The following is a 9,897-nucleotide window of genomic DNA, read 5'->3' as shown; positions in this document are numbered from 1 at the left end:
ACTGTTATGAATTATACACAGTGTGCATGAAATAACATACTGTTATACACGGGAAAGTGCGTCTGATATTAAATTATCTTTTCCATTGAGGTGCCTGATGTCAAGATAATATTCCTGTAACAACAAACTCGAACTTAGCAGTGTTTGATTTTAATTTGTCTTCTTGTCGATGAACGTAAGGGGGTTGTGGTCACTAAACACAATAATCGAAGAAGGAGCTGAATTAAGGTAAACGTCAAAATGTTGTAATCCCAATATCAAAGCTAAACATTCCTTCTCGATTGTCGAATAATTTCTTTGGTGCTTATTTAATTTCTTAGACAAATAGCACATTGGATGATCAATACCATTTTCATCTTCTTGAATCAAAATTGCTCCAACTCCAAAATTACTTGCATCAACAGACAATTTAAACGACTGGCTGAAATTTGAAGCTGTCAGAACTGGTGCTTTTTTAAGTATGGCTTTCAACTTGTCAAAAGCCTCTAGACATTGTTTAGTCCAAAGGAACTTGCTTTTATTACTCAGTAAATTTGTCAGGGGTTCAGCAATTACAGAAAAATTGGAACAAAATTTTCGATAGTATCCGGTCATACCCAAAAATCGCATCAGTTGCTTTTTATTTACAGGCACAGAGAAATCTTAGATAGCCTTGACCTTAGCATATATTGGTTTACCTTGTCCATGTCCCACAATATGTCCTAGAAAAGATACACTAGCACGACAGAACTCACTTTTACATAAATTAATTGTCAAACATGCATCTGTGAGTCTGTCAAAGAATTTCCGAATTGTTGCTAAATGTTCTTTCCAGGTGTCATTGTAGATGATGACAACATCGATGTAAGCATCACAATTGTCTAGACTAGAGGTAATCATATTCATGGGACGTTGAAATATACTTAGTGACCCTTTCATCCCAAACGACGTTACTCTATATTGGTAAAGTCCATGCCGAAATTTCCCTTACTCTTTCCGTTAGTGGAATTTGCCAAAGTCCTTTCAGAAGGTAAAATTTGGTAACATACTTGGCATTCCCGATCTTATCAATACAGTCATCGATTCTTGGTAATGGGAATGAGTCTGTTTTTGTCAAACTATTCACCTTCCTATAATCAGTACATATACGGAAAGTTTTATATGTTTTTCGAACAAGTATACATGGTCAGCTCCAGTCATTTTTACTGGACTCTATAAAATCATTCTCCAGCAAATATTGAATTTCCTTTTTCAAGTACTCCTGTTTGACAGGGTTCATCCTGTACGGGTGTTGTTTGACAGGTTTAGAATTCACAATTTTAACGTCATGAAAATGTTTGTTCGTTCTTGTAGGAACATCTGGAAGTAAGTGTTCATATTCAAATAATAACTGTTTAAGTTCATTTCTTTCTTGCTCTTGCAAATGTGAAATTTCTGGTCCAGAGCTTTTATAATTTCTGAATTGCGAAGGTTTGTCACTCCAGTATCAGTAGAAACCGATGATATTTCATCACATAAATCTTCACTGAGTTGGACAGGTACAACTAAATTAATTGCAAGCTTAACCTGGCTATCTGTTTCAGTATAATGGTACTCCTATAATTTATTTAGATCACAGAAGCACTAATATTAAACTTTAACTCATTCATTTTCTTCTTAACCTTATAAGGGTCCTAATATCTAATCTGAAGAAAATTTGGAAGAATGAGCAAGAGAGACAGATCCCCATTATTACCAAACTCAAAACGTCTCACTACTGAAGTTCTGTCAAACCATAATTTCACTTTTGACCTGAATTGCTGAATGCCAAATTCAAACATAATAGGCTGGAATGTTCCAGACCTTCAATGTGACCCTTGACCCGATTTAATAGATTTGGGAAGGCCTAAGTGAGTAAAGAAACATTATCATTTATCAGAGTTTTTATATTCCTCAAAGGAATTGCCTCTGAAAACCTTGTTGACACACACCTAATAGTCAACATGTATTGGTTACCTGACTTGGTCTTAGGTAACGGACCAACACAATTTACCATAATTCTACTGAATGGTTCGTAAAAGGCAGGAATAGGTTGTAGATGAGCCTTGGGAATTTTCTGATTAGTTTTTCCTACCATTTGACAGGTAGGACAAGATCTACAGTATTTACTAACGCAACTTTCGATTTTTGGCCAATAGAAGTGAGTCAAGATCTTGTGATACGTTTTATTGATCCCTAAATGACCAGCCAATGGAGTTTCATGAGCCAGACTAAGCATTTCCTGTCTATAAGATTTTGGAACTACAATTGGATAGTTCACTGACTATTCGTCATCAGCAGGTACCTCAGGAGGTCTCCATTTTCTCATAAAAATTCGATTTTTTAATGAAATAGCAGACAGGAACTTCATTCGCTTCAGTTTCACTAATGGCCCTTTGAAACAAATAGGAGATACCCGGATCTTTTTCCTGTTCGACGACAAGTGATTGTCGTTTATCACCCTGATTAGAATACAGAGAATGGGTCGTTAAAAGAGGATTACTATGATCAATACCTTCTGATTGATCCAAATAAGGAGAGAAAGTGACTTCGTCAAAAGCCTAACCAAGACACGTATCAGCTAAAGGAATACTTTCCTTATAGACATCATTCTCAAGAGCTTTCTTTGCTATAGCTATGGTAACTCCACAAGCTGGAAATAAATCAGTGAATTCTTTTTCAATTTGATCAACATTCTGATCCAAGCAAGGATTGTCAGTTACGAGTAGATTAACCAAAAACTATGTCTACAGCTAGGTCGTTGCCTAGTAATAAATGAATACCCTCAACGGGTAAAACAGCGACTGTCATTGGTCCTGAGACTAAGTCTCACTACAAACTTACACAATGGAGAGGAACATTAACAAAGCCGCACTCTACTACCTGAACGATGATACTCTCAATAGAAGAAGACTTCTGAGAAAAAGGAAAAGTACCTGACAATAAAAGTCTCTGAGAAGCTCCTATGTCCCTTAAAATATTAATAGGGATAGGATTGGATAATCACCCAAGAGTGATATAGAACTCTTCGATATGAATGGTTCATAATTCTCCATAATCAAATGAGACTGAGTTTTATTAGACCCAACGAATGTATTGCTTTCAATACATGACCGTGACCTTCACCTCTTAGAAATAAGAGCATTTGGAATAGGTCTGTCTTGATTCTGGTGCCTATTTTTGTACCGATCAGAAATAACGTGTCCTTTTTTCTTGCAATAGGTACACGTAGGAAGAAACAAAAATCTTGAATCAAGCTGCTCTGAAGTTTGATTTTTAGAAGTTATGCCAATTTGAGTTTTAGAAGGGCCTATATTAGGCTGCACTATCTTCAGCCAGAAGACTCTTGAGTAGAAGTCTTATCTACAAAAGGAACTTCATGAGTTAAAGAATACTCTTCAGCAGCACAAGCAGTATTTTCCAAGGTTCCTTTCTGATGCTCGTCAAGATAAATCTTAAATGTCACTATGTACGCAGTTTTTGAAATCTTAAAGTAATATAAGTTGTTAGAGACTTTGATAATCTTGTTCAATTTTCTTGGCTAAGCACCTTCTATCAAATAAGTGCTTTTTTTCTCTAGCAAATTCGACATAAGTTTGTCCAGCTTTTTTTCTATAGTTCCTGAATGTTTTGCTGATAAGCTCCAGGGACTAACTCATAACCTCTTAGGATGCATTTTTTAACCACATCATATTTACCACTTTGGTAAACTGACAGTGAATTGTAAATATCACTAGCCTTACCAGTGAGTACACATTGTAATAACCGAGTCCAATGCTCCCTTGGCCATTTCAAATTTTCAGCAACATTTTCAAAACAAGTAAAACATTTGTCTACTTCTTTTTCTCTGAAAGAGGGCACTAATCTAATATTCTTTGCAAGGTAAAATCTTAAATTTGGATTTGAAGTATGAATGTACTGTTCACTTGCCAGTTCTATTTCCTTCATTTTACATTGTTATTCCCTCTCTTTCTTCCTTTGCATTTGTTCTTTACTTTTTTCCAATTGCAATTGCATTTGTTTTTCTCTTTCTTTTTTCTGGAGTTCCAGCTTCCTTAACTCCAATTCCATCTTGTATTTTAATTGTAAGTCCTTCATTCTTATGTCAGAGTCTGTTACCGTCTTATTGATCGAAACCATAGCACTTTTATCCAAAACATTCTTTTCTACCAAATGCTGAACTAAAATATTTCTTATTTTTTTTTTCGTTAAGGAAGCGTTTACCTCAAAATGATCGTATTTTCTGGCAAGTTGAATCAATTCATCTTTTTTGAAAAGATCTAACTGTTTCTGGGTAGGATTTGAAAAACAGATTTCCACTTTTGAAGACATTTTAGATACAGCTTGCCGATTTCACTAAAAACTTCAAAAACTAAGGGAATTGAAATTTCAAAAAAAAAAATTTCTGAAATATTCTATCCAAAATTAAATTCAAAATTATCCCGGACGAACCCCCAATTCTTATGTTACGTGTTTAGGCTCGAATAAACACTAACACAAGAAAGTGTGAAAACAACAAGCTTTGAAATATAACAAATAATTTATTTCCCTGGGAAAATACTGTAGAATGAAAAAAATATGTGAACTTACGGTTTCCAGAATCAAATCCATATATAATACAATAATACTCCACGAATAAAATTTCTGAAGTCCTAATATTGAAATGTTTTTTAATGATTCCAAGTTCGAGTCCCGACGAAGAATCCAAGATGGAAGGCAATGACGTATGTTGTAGAATATACTGTCTTAACGTCTACAGTTTCTTGTAGAAAAATAATAATTAATCCTCCGGTCTTGGAAATCCAAATAAAATTTTCAAGAAAGGTCCTTGTACAAGAATTCTGTATGAATCCAGTAATATTTACAGAGAACAAAATTAATCTTTCAGAATCCAAGTAATCAGAAGAAGAATTAAAATATAACTCAAAACTTCAATGATGGTCACGACAGAAGAAAACAACTTGACATCAAGTGTTTAAAAGACTGGACTCTCCTCTCTCTCTTTCTCTCTAAACATCACTATTAATACTAAGTGTTTCGCAAATTCGGAAATGCCTCATTACGAAATATATTGTGAAATAGAGGATGACGTGATCATGTCTACATGTAAAAGTCACGTAGCTCCTGTATGTCCTTGATAAGACCCAAACATTTTACTCATAGAGAAAAGTTGTTTAATTGACCCTCACGCAAGGCCAGGAACTATGTCAAAAATAGAAACAAGTGTTTCTATTATTAGGTATCTAAGGAAAACTCGGGTCAAACTGAATTCTCTGGAAAATAACAAATTCCTAGTAAACAAAATTATAGTATATTGACATGTAAAGAAAATAAAAAGATTCCAAAACCCACGAACAATCAAATCAAGTCAAACACAAATGAAATCAAATATAAATTGAATCAATTATATATATATATATATATATATATATATATATATATATATATATATATATATATATATATATATATATATATATATATATATATATGTTGATGCAATGAAGATGAACTTAATGCTTAGAAACTTGATATGGTGTATAATTTGTCAGATATTTTCCCAAATTTGTTATATTTACACATTTAGATTTTATCCATTTTTAGGTGCCGCGTCTTTGTAATTAAAGACTAAGACACAGTTAAATGGGTTTACGATCCTGAAAAGAACTCTCTCATGGCACTAAAAACAGATTTTGCAGATTTTTTGCAATGATTTTGCACGCATATATCTGGAGAAACTGTCAATAATAAATATGGAATTCCATCATTTTCTTTCGACAGATTTGTCAATGACATGAGCTCTACATCAAAACTTTCATCAATAAAGGAGACTCGTACATTGGAATTTCAGAATTTGTGTCGTATTTGTTTTTGTAGAGAGTGTGAGCCTTGATTATTTAACCATTTCTTGTTATAGTATAAACTGAACTGGTCAGGATACTTCTTATGCAAGAGTTTGAAGAATTTCTGAGGACCTGCAACGACAACTGAATTAGAGATTAGAAACTAATACTTCTCGTGGATTTCATCCATTTGCTTTTTATCCATGGTCTTCGTGAGATGCTGATAGAATTATTGAATTTGCAAACTTTTATTCTTCAATTCGTCCGAAAACAATTAATCTCTGTGACCTTCTAATTGAATGACGAATATCAAGCTTGACAACATACTCATCCCATTATAGAACTACGTTTCTTTACGTCCACAGCTTCCAAAATCTGATCAAAATATTTCTTAAAGGCACAATAGTGCAGAGTGTCTGTAATTTTATGAGTTCTAAAGATCATGAAAATAATGAAATGTGTCAACTCATAAGCTGAAATAATTCACAAAAACCAAGAGTTTCTGAAGATTCAATTAGATAATTCATAAATAAACGAGACAAAATTAATTTTTGTGGGGGGCCCGCTTTAATTGAAACTTGTAGGTCACGAACTGTTATGGGGACCACACGTGACCACAAAAACGGACACGTCATCTTCGTCTATTGGGCGGGTTATGAGTCACGTGGTTCTAATTTAAATATCTACTATATACAAAAATAGTGGACGCACACGAGTGTCAGCAACGTAAAGGTCGCCCGCGCTTGTCGCTTTCCGACAAGAAAGGTCTAAAGCTGTCAGAGAAACCGAACGGGACCTATCAAGGATTCGTTATGGGGACCAGTTTGTTAGATGGAGAGCATTAATGGAAGAGTTAGGACTGACATCAGACACTGAAATGGCGAAGTTGTAGCTGGACAGGTAGGCCAGTGTCTACGTATAAATTGTTCTCCAAATATCAGCATCTTGTTCCTATATTTGAAAGCACACTGTTTTATTATTACTATCTTTGCACAAGGACTTGATTTGTTTTGTAAGATTCCCAAAATAAATGTGATCGGCTGATCGATATTTCACTCGGAGATTGCTTTGTATATTATATATGTTGAGGTGGAATGTTTTTAAAAATTTTATAGCAGCGTGATCATAATGGTCATTTTGTATACTTGTCCATTAGGCTACGTTCGTGAGGTTCTTTAAATTCCATTAGAGAACTTAGATACATATACAAGCGTTATCAATATGTATACCCTATCTCTCCATCACACACACACACACACACACACACACCTTGGGTTAATGTGACAAGCACAATACTTGCATAAAAGCTTAATAACTTTATCATGTAATTGTGTAGAACTAATAATCCATATTTAATGTTCAACTGTTCATAGGGTTTTCTGTATCTGAATGCTGGATGCTAAGATGTTATTGTACATCTTTCAGCTACTAGTAAATTTATTATAAATTACTGTATTGACTACAATTATAAAAGGATTTCTTGTCATAATAGGAAAGGATGTTGTAGTGCTACCAGAATATACGGCAGGCAGGTTGTTATGTTATCAGTTAGAGTTTTGAGCTGCAGTCAAGTTAGTTTTATTGATGTTAATTATTTTAGAGCTATTATTATGTATTCTTGCCGTTTACCATAGTGCACAAAGAAACAGATTTAAAATAAATAAAAATACAAATGAATATTTAATTCATATTTTAGTTACCAAGTTACAAAGAATATAGCAAAAGATGAACCCAAGCATACAGAACCGATGGCCAGTACATATTCATGCTTCACATCAACACCTGGTCAAGTGCTTTTGCAACATACAGAGAGAATGAAGACACATTCAGTATCTGAAGTATTTGCTGTTGAATCAGGAAGGTAAAAATTACACATGGTTTTGCATATTTTGTGGAGGGTGTCATACAATTATCATTCTACTGAAAACAATGATGTAGCAAATGAAATGCTGATAAAGGACATTATTATAACTGTGCCAGCAGGTTGAGTTTCCACTTCATACTTTTCTTAGTTTGAGTTAGAAAAGAAAACACCTTGAATTTCATTTTCGCAGAAGTGGGATGGTGTACTTCAACTGTGCCACCTGATGCATGGAAAAAGCATAATTTGAACTGTCATTGTTTTGGTTAGGCAAAAAAGTTCCAGTATACAGCGCTGGCTCACCCAATAATCACAGCTGTTTTTTTTCACCCACTCAGTAACTAGAGGACCAGTGATTGTATATTGAAATTTTGCCTACATATCTCATATGCTTTCTTTATGCAGTTTCCCATTTATAGCTATATCCCACATACAGTTCTTGCTAACACCCTCTTCCCATATATCTACTTAGCTCATGATAAATGCACATAGGACATATTTAATTTAAAAACAAAATACTTAGATAACAGAGTTGAAGTATTTTTTGGACACCACTGGCATTTAATTAGAACTTTATTCATTAGGACTTGTTTTGGATTTAATTCACAAAACTGTAAGTTCTTTTTAAATTTTCATTGTTTATTCTTGGGAATTAAATGGTTTGTTGATTTTTACAAGACTTGTTGGTTTTCACTCTCTGCTGTTATAAAACGTTTGGAAAGCTGTTTCTGTTTTGATGATTGCTCTTCATGCACTTTTAATTTTATTTTATCTACCTTCTTTTCAAGGTTGCCAAACAAAAGGAAAATACGGCTTTATTACAATGGTCCCAAGACATCTTGAACCAGTTTTGGTTTTCATGCAAGACAGTAGACTGCTAGCAGCTATGAACAATTTTTGGTGAGTTTGTAGTCCTTGTATTTGAAACAGATATATGTAAACGTTTGCTACTGTATACTTTTGTATGAAATCAAAATTACGGTTCATAATCCTTATCTTCTGATTTCTTTTAATGTATATTTTATCCATATATATACATCACCAAATCTTCTAGGTATGTAGTCTATTAAAAATAATTTATTTGAAATGTGAGAGTGATGTGGAATATTGAGGGAACATTGATCCAACCGTATTGTGAACGAGCGTATCCTGTGACCGCGGTGATTTATGCCATTTGTCGGCTGAATGATAAACCCAGCGTCGATGATCTTGCGCCGATGAAATTATCAAACATAAATCGTGCAGCCGGATGAGTATCGGAGCATTTTACAAACGCGATACGTGGAAAATGTTTAACGGATCAGTGACGTGAAAAAATAAACAAATGGGAAGAATCAGTCAAGGATAAAGGAGCTACGATACATGATGTTGCTGAATTAGGAAAGAAATTAAAATTTCTAATAATGATAAAAAAGATAACCAAAGAGATTTTGTACAAATCAAAGTATAAATCGAAAGGAGCTTCAACTTAAATTATTGATCATAATACACATGCGTGGACTAATGCAGTAACACTATTTCCACGAAATCGACCTGTTAAATTTTACCAAGGCGATATGTTCTATTTTATTAACGAAATAAGTAAGACCGATCCTGTATCAGTGTCGTTACATCAGATTTCTGAAAACGACGATGAATTGATTAGACCAGACGGAAGTATCTGTATCAAAGAAAAGAGTAAGTTTGATCAGTTTGTAAGACCTAATGGTGACATATATCGTAAAGAATCTCTAAACGAAACAATGAAAAATCTTGCACGGCGATATTTATCGCTGAATATACCCCATGATGATACTAAACAATTATTGATTAATTGTTTTACCGTTCAGTCAGCCGCGGCTCATTTTGTTCAGAAGAAAAATTCGTGGAAACCAACTCGGTTTGATTTTCTTGAAGAACTACAACGTAGTTGTATAGAATGTGGACACGGTGGATTTTGGAATAGTAACTACGATCATAAAGATGTTATTTCGGTTGATATGGTTACATGTTATCCGGGAAGTTTTATTGGAATGGGAGAGTGTTCTAAGTATTTTGAGCGATTTTGACATCCCACGCACGAAAATGACCAGAGTTGCAATAAACGGACCTTTAGGACTTGACTTGACTGGATTCTACTGTATCGAGTCATTCGAGTTTGCTAAAGGTCTTCATCCGATTTGTTATGTCTGGTTTGGTAAACACTTTTCAGAAAAA

Source organism: Sinohyriopsis cumingii, chromosome 19 (genome assembly GCF_028554795.1).
Source record: "Sinohyriopsis cumingii isolate HCF-2022 chromosome 19, ASM2855479v2, whole genome shotgun sequence".
NCBI classification, from domain to species: domain Eukaryota; kingdom Metazoa; phylum Mollusca; class Bivalvia; order Unionida; family Unionidae; genus Sinohyriopsis; species Sinohyriopsis cumingii.
This window is presented reverse-complemented; position numbering follows the sequence as displayed.